At 43.0% G+C, this 11065-nt stretch overlaps 1 pseudogene; it reads right to left on the bottom strand.

Moving 5' to 3' along the window:
- Positions 1–9818: 9818 nt before the first annotated feature.
- On the bottom strand, positions 9819–10435 carry LOC123574090 (FUN14 domain-containing protein 1 pseudogene; annotated as a pseudogene).
- Between the last annotated feature and the right edge of the window lie 630 nt (positions 10436–11065).

Here is an 11065-nt window from a genome sequence, read left to right as displayed (position 1 = left end):
CCCAAGCACAGCCAGAGTGAGCGCCGAGAGCGAGGGCTGATAGCATGTTGTCACCTCTCAGCAGGACCACATCCTACCCGCGCCCCACCCCGCCAGCACCCAACTGTACCCGTCCTGCAGCACTCCATCCTACCCACCTTAGCCCCACCAGAACCCCAATCTTACCTGCACTCCACTCCTACCCATTCTCTGCCCGGCCAGCACCCTCCTTCTACCTGCACTCTGCTCCTTCCAGTGCCCTGCCCTGCCCTGCCAGCACCCCATCCTACACATGCCTGGCCCAAGCAATCACCCTACTCCTACCTGAACCCCACTCCTACTCACACCCCGCTCCTACCCATGCCCCACCACTCCAGCACCAGCCCAAATCCAAACCCTGCTCCTACCCACACCTTGCCCTGCTAGCACCCCATACCACCCATGCCTCACCCTGCCAGCACCCCAATACTACCCACACAAGGATCCTACCCACATGCTGCTCCTACCTGTGCCCCACCCCACCAGCACCCCACTCCTACTGGAGCCCATCCACATGGCACCCTGATCCTGCCTGTGCCATGATCCTACCCTTGCCCAGCTCCTGCCTGCTTGAGGTCTTCAGACTCCTAACATTTAGACAACCACACAATCCATTAGATCCATTCAAAATGTTTATTGATTGTCCGGAGCTGCACGCCCCGGCCATAGCGAATAATAATTGAGGATTAAATGCCTGAGCTATATTCATTTCCACCCCACACCTTCTCCCTATCTTTGCCTTTTTTCCCCTGTACTAATACCTCATTAAAGATGGCGCTCTTCCTGCTGCTTCTTCACTCACTTTTCCCGTGCCTGGGAAAATTGTTGCAAGCGCAACATGACCTCCGACCAGAGAAACCGAAACTAACCTGGCCACGCCCTCGGCAATGAGGTCATTTCCGCCTTAGCCCAACCCCTTCCCTTCCAAGTGTATATAAGGCAGTGCATTACCGCCATTAAACGAGACTTGATCAGAGCACTGTGTTGTTTCCATTTCTCGTGTCTCTTGTTCCCCAAATTCCCACCCCCTCCTCCAGGGCCTGCTCTGACTATCCCGCGGGCCGGGGTAATTGATAAACTAAGATTTATGACATGAAAGTCACACACGTTGTGGGAAACAGGACTGGAGAGACTGATATGAGAGTACAGGAGGATTGTTTATTTTAGGTACACATCAGCTCAGTGGATTCGCATCCAAAAAGCTGAGCATTAAACAAAGACAGAGCGGGGTTTTTGTAAGTGGACTTACAATAAATAAAACCAAAGCAGCTAATCATATGACAGGTCACATAATCTATAGCATAGCATAACTTGTGGCCTTGCATAGCTGGTGGCCCTGTAGTTGCATTGAAAGAAAAACAAGAACTGGCTAAATACAGACATTTGTAAAATGTCTGTATTTACATTTTACACGCTTAAGAAGCCTGGGGAAACAGTAACAGTAAAATAATTTGTCTTTTTTTTTTTTTTTCCTTCAACCTTGCTCTGGAAGGGGGTGGTGTCTGGAAGCCATTCCTTTGGCTTTGGCTTCTCAAACAGCTTATCTTACAACTGTCCTTGAAGTGAGCTGATAAGCAGAGAAAAACTTGTTCTTTTCTTTTTAACCCATGCCTTGCCTGTTACTTTTCTTGGAGTGAATGAACGCATCTTTATTTTTAAATTTCTGCCTCATGCAAACAAAATATGCTGGAATTTAATTTGAAATTAAAGAGGTCTAGGAAATAACAAGTCACCAAATTCTCAAAAATACATTCATTAAAGTAACATGTAATTTTTAAAAGTAGTTTTAAACAAAACATAGTTTTAGGCAAATCAAGATAATTTCATTTATGGCACATAAAATTCCATAATCTTGTGCATAACACTTTACAATGAGAACTTTTGTTAACCAGGACACATTATTTTCTCTGTTCATTCTTTTGACACACAGATTTATGTTTCCCTCCTAGACCTCCTTGCAAAAATGCCTGTTTCGGATTCCTCAGAGTACGGATAAGAAGGAAGGCTTGATCAGCATGTGGTGGATCTGAAGATTCAAAGAGGTGCCATGGCTCAAAAGTAGACATTTTGGTAAATGTGAAGAAGTGAGATTCAATGAAGGTGGTAAGAAATGAAAGGTGTTACCAAAAGTGGGTGTGTGTAGCTATGCTTGTCACACAAAGTAGGCTTTAAGTCAAAAAAGCACAAAAATAGAAAATAAAGGTCATTATAAAATGATAAAGGGATCAATTCAGCAAGAAGGTAGAACAGTTGTCAATGTAAACACACCTGACGCAGGAGCCCCAGTTATTACAGTAAGAGTTATTCGAGCAACAGACAGAGACAGACAATAATAGCTGGGGACTCCAACACTTACTTTCAGCAACAGACACACCCTCTCGGCAGAAAAGCAACAGACCAGACTTACACTCCAATAGAAGTCGAAGGGACCTGACAGGTAATTACAGCACATTTCACCCAGCAACTGCAGAACCTGCGTTCCTCTCATCAGCTCACAAAACATTCTCCAGGATAGGCCACATTTTAGGCCACAGAACAAATCTCAAAAAAGCATTTAAAAAATGAAAATCATAGCAAGTATCTTCTCAGAGTAAAATGGCATAAATCTAAAAGCCAATAACAAGAGAAACATTGGAAACTCTCCAGGTACATGGTATATAAATAATGTTAATAGTGAAAAAATCAAAAAGGAAAGTAACAAAAACATATCTTGAAAAAAAAAAGGAAACAAAAGAGAAAAAATACATATAGTAGGTGTTTTTGAAGTAAAAAAATGCAGAACAATAAAAAAGTTCAAAGATACGATAAAAGAAACATTTTCTGAACTAAAAATTGATTTGAATATGTTTTCTTTCATTGGTAAGAAAATGACTGGCAGAGAAAGGTGATGTCCCTGAATTTTTTTTTTTTTTTTTTTAGAGGGCACCTTACTCTGCCACCCAAGCAATTCTACCTCAGCCTCCCGAGTAGCTGGGATTACAGTCAAGCACCACCATGCCCAGCTAATTTTCTGTATTTTTAGTAGCGATGGGGTTTTACCATGTTGGCCAGGCTGGTCTCAAACTCCTGACCTCAGATGATCCACCTACCTCGGACTCCCAAAGTGCTGGGATTACAGGCATGAGCCACCACGCCGAGCCGATTAGACAGGCTTTTAAAGCCACAGCAGAAGCAGCAGGAATGTCTGTAACCGATGGCCGAACAGTATTAAACTCCTGGTTGTTTTGGGAGGAGTCACTACAACTGCAGCCCAACTACCTTTATTATGCCAGGTAACACAGTGCTGGGGGGACCTACTGGAGTTGACAAGATCCCCTGGGGGCACAGGTGGCAATGGCTGTGCACTAGTGGCTGGATATTTCTGAAAAATGAAATAAACTAGTGGTCATCCAAGAAGATGTAGAATTAATGTACCGAAAAGCATTGATGAACATGGTCCGGCTCAACAGGAAAGCTGCAGGAATCATGTACACGTTCAATGCCCACGCAGCCACTGACATCACTGGCTTCGAGGTTTGGGAACAGGTACTGAATGTGGCCAAGCAGCAGAAGTACTCTCTTTTTAAAAGCACTTTCACAGGCAGGCACGGTGGCTCATGCCTGTAATCCCAGCACTATGGGAGGCTGAGGCAGGCAGATCACCCGAGGTTGTGAGTTCAAGACCAGCCTGACCAACATGGAGAAACTCCGTCTCTACTAAAAATACAGAAAATTAGCCGGGTATAGTAGCACATGCCTGTAATCCCAGCTACTCAGGAGGCTGAGGTAGGAGAACTGCCTGAACCTGGGAAGCAGAGGTTGCTGTGAGCCGAGGTCGCGCCATTGCATTCCAGCCTGGGCAACAAGAGCGAAACTCAGTTTCAAAATAAATAAAATAAAAAGTGTTTTCACATATGACAGACATTACCAATAGTGTCAAATAGCAGTTGGTGTCTTTTCATTTTATGTATGTTTATCGTATAAGTCTGATCTTTTTTTAGTGTCTTGAATGGTTTTCTGGGAAGACAGCATTGGTAAGTGGCACAGGATGGTATCCTAGTTGTAAGAGGGTTGCATGATTCCTTCGTCTTTGGCTTGAAAAGCCTAGTCTTGGACCAGGCGCGTTGGCTGTAATCCCAGCACTTTGGGAGGCCCAGGAAGGTGGATCACGAGGTCAAGAGATCAAGACCATCCTGGCCAACATGGTGAAACCCCGTCTCTACTAAAAATTCAAAAAAATTAACTGGGCGTGGTGGTGGGTGCCTGTAGTCCCAGCGACTTGGGAGGTTGGGGCCGGAAAATCACTTGAACCTGGGGGACAGAGGTTGCAGTGAGCCGAGGTTGCGCCACTGCACTCCAGCCTTGCGAGAGAATGAGACTCCGTCTCAAAAAATAAAAAATAAAAATAAAAAAATAGAAAAGCCTAGTCTAGTCACTCAAGGGCATCTCACACCCACGACAGTTTCCAGTACTGCATTCTGTTCAACACAGTTAAGTGCTTCACTGCATACAACACACTTTGAAGACAAAAAGAAATCTTATTTTTTATTTCCTTATTGATATTTACAGTAATACTATTAACTGTTTATTAACAGCAAAAATGAGATATTTGCAATGTGATGTAGTTAGGTTTTTTTGTTTGTTTGTTTTGTTTTTTTTTTTAGACTGAGTTTTGCTCTTGTTGCTCAGGCCAGAGTACAGTGGCACAGTCTCAGCTCACTGCCACCTCTGCCTTCCAGGTTCAAGCGATTCTCCTGCCTCAGCCTCCCTAAGGAGCTGGGACTACAGGTGCCCGCCACGATGCCTGGCTCATTTTTGTATTTTTAGTAGAGGCAGGTTTTCCCCATGTTCAGCAGGCTGGTCTCCAACCCCTGACCTCAGTTGATCTGCCCATCTTGGTCTCCAAAAATGCTGGAATTACAGGCATGAGCCACCACGCCCAGCCAAAATTAGATGTTTTTTAGTGTAACAAGGAATTGCCTTCCAAAAGGAAGTTCATGTATTATGCTCATTTGTAATATATAATTAGCTGCACAAATAATTTTTAAAGATAGTCAGTAACAAAGATTGTTCTGTATATGGTAGTGTTTAATACCTTTTTTTTTTTTTTTCCCCTGAAACAATCTTTCCCATCGCCCAGGCTGGAGTGCAAGAGCGTGGTCTCGGCTCACTGCAAGTTCCTCCTCCTGGGTTCGAGCAATTCTTCTGCCTCAGCCTCCCGGGTAGCTGGGACTACAGGTGTGTGTCACCACACCCAGCTAATTTATTTATTTATTTATTTATTTTTGAGACAGAGTCTTGCTTTGTAGCCCAGGCTGGAGTACAGTGGCGCGATCTCGGCTCACTGCAAGCTCCGCTCACTGCAAGCTCCGCCTCCCGGGTTCACGCCATTCTCCTGCCTCAGCCTCCGAGTAGCTGGGACTACAGGCGAGCACCACCACACCCGGCTAATTTTTTGTATTTTTAGTAGAGACGGGGTTTCACCGTGTTAGCCAGGATGGTCTTGATCTCCTGACCTCGTGATCCGCCCGCCTCAGCCTCCCAAAGTGCTAGGATTACAGGTGTGAGCCACCGTGCCCGGCCTAATTTTTTATTTTTAATAGAGATGGAGTTTCACCATGTCGGCCAGGCTGGTCTTGAACTCCTGACCTCAGATGATACTCCTATCTTGGCCTCCCAAAGTGCTGAAATTACAGGTATGAGCCACTGTGCCCAGCCAATACATTTTGTAACATATTGTATATTGATTTCAGGCCTTTTATTTTCTTAAAAGCAGCAGCTATTTAGCCTAATTCTTAGCAGTGTTTTGTTCTCTGGGCCAGTAGTATTTTATACATGCTTTGTGTGATCCGCGTTCAAAATCTGCATTGCCAATGTTGCAGTTCAAATGTAAGCTTGTTATTCAAATAAATATTTAATTTTTAAACTTGCTCCCGTATGGCTGGGTGCAATGGCTCATGCCTGTAATCCCAACAGTTTGGGAGGCTGAGGCGGGTGTATCACCTGAGGTCAGGAGTTCGAGACCAGCCTGGCCAATATGGTGAAACCTCATCTCTACTAAAAATAAAAAATTAGTCGGGCATGCTGGTAGGCTCCTGTAATCCCAGCTACTCAGGAGGCTGAGGCAGAAGAATCGCTTTAACCTGGGTGGCAGAGGTTGCAGTGAGCTGAGATCGAGCCACTGCACTCTAGCCTGGGCAACAGAGTGAGACTCCATCTCAAAAAAAAAAAAAAATTGCTCCTGTATTACCAGATGCCCCTTTTAGTATTATTTTAGAAGCATTGGGAGGGTTTTGGCTAAAGTGTAATTTACCGGAAAACACTAGATTTTAGCTTTATAAAACTCTTACATCTTTCATGGGACCTGTATTTTCTTGAATTAAATTTTACAGTTCTAGGCCGGGCACAGTGGCTCACGCCTGTAATCCCAGCACTTTGGGAGGCCCAGGCGGGTCGATCATGTGAGGTCAGGAGTTCAAGACCAGCCTGGCCAACATGCTGACACCTCTGTCTCTACAAAAAATACAAAAATTAGCCGACTGGTAGTGGCATGTGCTTGTAATCACAGCTACTTGGGAGGCTGAGGCAGGAGAATCGCTTGAGCCTGGGAGTTGGAAGTTGCAGTGAGCCAAGATCTTGCCACTGCACTCCACTATGGGTGACAGAGTGAGACTCTTTCAAAACAAAACAACAACAACAAATCTGTAGTTCCAGAATAGGTGATATAAAAAGGTGTTACCTGTGTTACTTAAAAACAGAGGCTTCCATATATATTTTTTTTTTGTTTTTTGTTTTTGAGATGGAGTCTTACTCTGTCACCCAGGCTGGAGTACAGTGGCACGATCTCGGCTGATTGCAACCTCTGCCTCCTGGGTTCCAGCGATTCTCCCCTTTCAGCCTCCCAAGTAGGTGGGACTACAGGCGTGCGCCACCAGATCCTAATTTTTGTATTTTATAGTAGAGACGGGGTTTCACCATATTGGCCAGGCTGCTCTCCAACTCCTGAGATTGTAATCCACCCACCTCGGCCTCCCAAGATGCTGGGATTACAGGAGTGAGCCACTGTGCCTGGCCAGCTTCCTTGTATTTTAACCCACTAAACAATGAGAAGGAATCCTTCTCATTAAGCAGAAGGGCACTGGATCCTTGGGTGCCTGACTTCCTAAGAGAAGCAGTAGCATACCCTGAAAGTTTCTGACACTTCCTGCTCACAGGCACCAAAGCCACGTATGTAAACCTATCCACTTCTTGACAAAGGAACCCTCCCCTGGGAATATAAAGCTCCCTGGAAGAGGCTTCTTGGACGTGACCACCTCCAGGAACCAGCGGGCGACCTGTATGCATGTGTGACCAGACCTCCAGCTATAAGCATGTCGTGCAGTACAGAAGAGCCTGCTACAAAACTGAAATTGATCAGACATTTTATAGGAATTAATAGAGATGTTGGGCCTCAAAAGCTTTAAATCTGTGATCTACAAAATAAAATGTGTTGGAAACCTCTGGACAAAATTTTTTTTTCTTCCACTATATTTGGAATATTTTTCTTCCATTGTTAAGTACACATATGTATTGTACAAAATGTCCAGGAAAATGTCATACAATAATGAACAATGAACTATATACATTTATTTATTTGAGATGAATTTATACATTTATTCATATTTATTTATTTGAGACAAAGTTTCACTCTTGTTGCCCAGGCCAGAGTGCAGTGGCATGATCTCAGGTCACTGCAACCTCCGCCTCCTGGGTTCAAGTGATTCTCTTGCCTCAGCCTCCCATGTAGCTGGGATTACAGGTGCCAGCCACCACACCTGGGTAACTTTTTGTATTTTTAGTAAAGATGGGGTTTCACCATGTTGGCCAGGCAAACTCCTAACCTCAGGTGATCCACCTGCCTTGGCCTCCCAAAGTGCTGAAATTACAGGCGTGAGCCACTGCTCCCGGCCAGGATATACATAAAGTTGTTACCAAACTTCAAGGATCAAAGAAAGATTCCTAAGGAGGGGACATCTGAGAAAAAAAAAGTTCTGTTCAAATATATATTTTTCCTCAGAGTTTTCCATAGCAATGTTTAATGCTAGAAAAAATGGAATAATACGACAATGTGTGTGTATACTGTATATATAACTAAAGACATATAAAATGGTCTGGAATTATAATGCACAAAGCCAATAGCATTAGTTACTTCTGAAAAATGTACTGGAATGGAAAAGAAGACATTGGTCTTGTGTAAAATTTTCATTTTTTAAACAGAATATGAAATATATTAATGATAACCACCCAACAATAATAACAATGCTGAAGCAACCTCTACCAAGTTATCAGGACAAGACCATGTGATCCAGACAGGTATGTTCAAGTTGTTTTCTAAGCGGAAGGAAGCAAACATCATTTGCAAATATACAAGGACAGACCTATCTCATGAAATAATTTTGATAAGCAAGAAATGACTGGAGAAGCCATGACTTTAACAAAATTGATAGTAAGCAACCAACCCATTAGAAAATTGTTACACGATTATAAAATTACAATCTATAGCCATTCTATACAATCTATAGAATGGTAATTCTATAACCATTACATGCTATAATTCCTCAAGGAGGAATATGGTTGGTGAGTTCTTATATATGTAACATTGATAAATGTGAATGATATCTTAGAATTTATGCCAAAAGAAGAAATGTGTCTTTGATGGTGTTATGAGATTAGATTCTCCCAGAAAGGTTGAAAGATCTTTCAGAAAGGTTCCAACATTAAACAAACCAAAGAATAAGGTAATAGAAAGCCATTGTAGGTTCCCAGATGGCAGATGATATTACTCTTAAGAAGCATTTCTTTTTCCCATCCCCCACCTGCATGTACTACCCCATTTCATTAATGCTGGACTTGACCGTGTGACTTTCTTTGCTCAGCATAGCATTAGCAGGCTTGGTTCTGCCATTACTGTGACAAGAATAACAGAAAGCTGACCGTTCCTCTTCTTTAGTTCCAAAAGTAAAAATAAAATGAGCGTGATCTCATTGTTCAATTCCCACCTATAAGTGAGAACATGCGGTGTTTGGTTTTCTGTTCTTGCGATGCAGGAAGGGGAACATCACACACTGGGGCCTGTTGTGGGGTGGGGGGATGGGGGAGGGATTGCATTAGGAGATATACCTAATGTAAATGACGAGTTAATGGGTGCAGCACACCAACATGGCACATGTATACATATGTAACAAACCTGCATGTTGTGCACAGGAACCCTAGAACATAAAGTATAATTAAAAATAAAAATAAAAAATAAAATGAGCGTTAAGAGACAGAATAGAAGCCACAGACTAGGAGAAAATATTTGCAAAACACATGTCTGATAAAGGGCTTATATCTAAACTAGATAGGACATTCTTTTTTTTTTTTTTTTTTTACATCAGCAGAGTCTGTTTAGTATCTTTAATAATTATATCATTTCTAAAGCTTTCCACAAAAGAGTATTACAGTTTTTTAACTTATTGGAAACATATCTAGGAAAAAAAAAAAGTCAGCCTTAATACTGAAACTATAATACAAATTTTAAATTATGGACACATACCATAAAACACAATGAACATTTTATTTAAATAAAAAGAAAAGATTTCACTAAGCAATAAACCCAACATATTTCTTTTCTCTCCATATCTACATCCAATGGTGATATTTTATAGGCTAGTTTCTAAACAGATGCAAATTTTTACAAAGCGGTGAAAGCCATGTTTTGCTCAGGAATACTATGGTTCACATACCATACAGGTTATTTTACAGCAGATACTAGTTTGCCAAGCTTCAGATGGCAAAATGCTAAGTTGTGAATTGAGTATTGTCCAGCTAGTTGTTTCTCCTTGCCCTAGAGACTCTGGCAGCATGACTGTTGAGAGACTGCCTTATTGCTGCCACTTCTCTTCTCGTAGTTGAATCCACTATGGGAGAATATTCATGTCCTTAAGATGCAAGTCCGAGCAAAAAGCCTCCCACAAATCCACTGGATATCACAATGTTCTGCTTGATAAATTCTGTTGCTTCTTCAATTAAATTGTTGATTTCAGGTGCTGCTTTGTTCGCTCGTTTCTTAATCTGTCTTTTTGCTTTATTTACATCTTTTTCAACTCTCTTCCAGTCAGTCTGCACGTAGCCACTATGACTAGCAATCTGACGGAGGAGAAAGCCACCACCTACTGCAGTTGCTGCAAGTTTTCCAACTTTCTGGAACAGAAATCCTGCACATCAGCCAGGAACGCCACCCATTACAATCTGGGTAGCTACTGAGTATTTTTCCACCATAGGTCCCGAACTGTGGCCAAACACTCGATTCCACCACTGGTGTCTTCTTGCATACTCAGTTAAATCCAACACTTCATAGGAGTCGTCATCACTTTCATATTCTTGGGGAGGGGGGTTCCGGGTCGCCATGATACCGCCAACGGCCAATTCTCAGAACATTCTTAACAATTAAAAAAATTTACAAGTGAGAAAAAGATCTGAATAGACATCTGAACAAAAAAAATGCACAAGGGACAAATCAGCAAATAAAAAGATGCTCAGCCGGGCGTGGGATCCCAGCCCGGCCCAGCTCAGCTGGGCTGGGATCACGCCTGTAATCCCAGAACTGTAGGAGGCCACGGCAGGCAGATCACCTGTCAGGAGTTTGAAAGCAGCCTGGCCAACATGGTGAAACCCTGTCTCTACTAAACATATGAAAATTAGCTGGCAGTGGTGGCATGCGCCTGTAATTATAGCTACTTGGGAGGCTGAGGCAGGAGAACTGCTTGAGCCCAGGAGGCGGAGGTTGCAGTGAGCAGTGATCACGCCATTGCACTCCAGCCCAGGCAACAGAGTGAGACTCCATCTCAGAAGAAAAAAAAAAGCAATTTTACAGTGAGTACTAAATCGCATTTCTGAGGGTCCCCCCCGCCCCGCCCAGTTAGGTGATCCATTTGGTATGGTTGGGAGATGTGACACTCAAGGCTGGTACATCAAAACCACTTCTGTGGGGTTTGCTAAAACCACGTGGTTGCTGATTGAGAAATGTACATCACTGAGAAGAATGGAT

Source organism: Macaca fascicularis, chromosome 6, assembly GCF_037993035.2.
Source record: "Macaca fascicularis isolate 582-1 chromosome 6, T2T-MFA8v1.1".
NCBI classification, from domain to species: Eukaryota; Metazoa; Chordata; class Mammalia; order Primates; family Cercopithecidae; genus Macaca; species Macaca fascicularis.
This window is presented reverse-complemented; position numbering and strand designations above follow the sequence as displayed.